At 44.4% G+C, this 1,655-nt stretch overlaps 1 pseudogene across 1 annotated transcript; it reads right to left on the bottom strand.

Moving 5' to 3' along the window:
• Positions 1 to 400: 400 nt before the first annotated feature.
• Positions 401 to 1,103, bottom strand: LOC105980408 (annotated as a pseudogene). Its single transcript, XR_001174740.1, has one exon. The product of XR_001174740.1 is annotated as a ferritin light chain pseudogene (transcript).
• Positions 1,104 to 1,655: the final 552 nt, after the last annotated feature.

Here is a 1,655-nt window from a genome sequence, read left to right as displayed (position 1 = left end):
GCTCTCAGTTCAAACTCCAGTACTGCCACAAAAAAGTACATTAAACTTACATATTACTGGTTTGCAATCAAAATTTATCATTCATAATAAAGTCAATAAAATGCTGTTTTAATGGATGTATTTTTGAAGATTTAGTCCAAAAAAATGTGCATCCCACAAGCTGGCATGTGTGAGCTTTCTAACAATGACACTTCCTGCATAGAGATGTTTGTTTCAATTTCTTTTTTTTGGGGGGGGGGCTGCAAAAAGCTTTGTTTTCATTTGGTCCAAGGCTTGGGAAGGGCTCCAGGATGGTTAGTTAGGAAGTTTCCCAATGGCTAGAGGCAGAAGCTTGGGCAGAAACCCTGATATCTGGTGAGGCAGAGATGGCCCCTCAAAGGCTGCTGGACTCTGGAGTTTTCTAGTAGTGTTTGAGGGTGAGGCTTGGAAAAGATGCTCTCCCCGCTGGGCCTGAGGGGCCGCCAGCCTGCGGAGGTTGGTTAAGTGGTCGCCCATCTTCTTGATGAGCTTCACCTCTTCATCCAGAAAGTGGTTCTCTAGGAAGTCACAGAGATGGGGGTCTGTGTGGGCAGAACCCAGGGCATGAAGATCCACAATGGCTTGGTTCCGGCTCTTCTCCAGGGCCAGGGCGGCTTCCATGGCTTCCACGGTTTTACCCCACTCATCCTGAGAAGGTTTCTGCACATCCTGGTTCTGCATCTTCAGGAGGCGCTGGGCGCCCTCACGCTTCTCCTCCGCCAACTCGCGGAAGAAATGGCCCACGCCCTCCAGGGTCACATCGTCGCGATCGAAATAGTCGCCCACAGAGAGGCAGGGTAGGAGGCCCGCAGATGCAAGTTGACCAGGCGGCTGACGGCAGCCTCCACCTCGGTGGAGTAATTCTGACGAATCTGGGAGGTCATGGCTGGTCGTCAATACAGAGCTAACCACAGAAAAAAACGGCGTTGGTTGGTCCTGGAAGCAGGCGATGGGCGAGAAGATCAGGGTCAGAGGTGGTGAATGAAGAGGCAGTTGGCGGTGGAAAGGAGGAGTACCCGGGTCTGTTCCGTCCAAACACTGTTGAAGCAAGACACAGATCCGCGGGACTGGCGCGCGCTTCTGCTCTGTTTCAATTTCTAAATGTCAATTCAGCTTTGTCTCTGTTAGGTTCAAGGGATTGAACTAAATAAGACTTAAAACCTGAAACTTCAAGTATATTACACCTGTTCTGTTAACTAGAGCCAGTACTCCTTGCATAAGATCAATGCTTTTATTGACACATTCATGCAAAAACAGCATAGTTTATTTTGAGGTTTAAAAAAATGAGAATAAGAATTTGTAAAGAAATGAATTTTTTCTTTTAATAGTTTTGTAAGCCAAGCTTCCTAAAATGTTGACATCTCTCTGCCTTTTAAAGCAAATACTTGAAGCATAATCCGAATTTTTATTAACACCCCAGGAGTATTAGCATATTTTCATCTAACCTGACAGCCAACTGTATCTTTTATTTATGTCTAAATAAAATAGTCCCAAACTCATCAACAAGAATGTACTACGCTACTTCCAAAGTCAGAACTGTTTTTTTTTGAGAGTTTAAAATTACTTTGTTTTCACTCTTTTTTTTTAAATTTTATTTTATTTTATTTGTGAACATACTGTACAGAGGGGTTACAATT

The sequence above is a fragment of the Dipodomys ordii genome, unplaced genomic scaffold (genome assembly GCF_000151885.1).
Source record: "Dipodomys ordii isolate 6190 unplaced genomic scaffold, Dord_2.0 Scaffold9, whole genome shotgun sequence".
Lineage (NCBI taxonomy): Eukaryota > Metazoa > Chordata > Mammalia > Rodentia > Heteromyidae > Dipodomys > Dipodomys ordii.
Note: the sequence above shows the minus strand (reverse complement) of the source record. Positions and strands in the feature narration are given on the sequence as shown.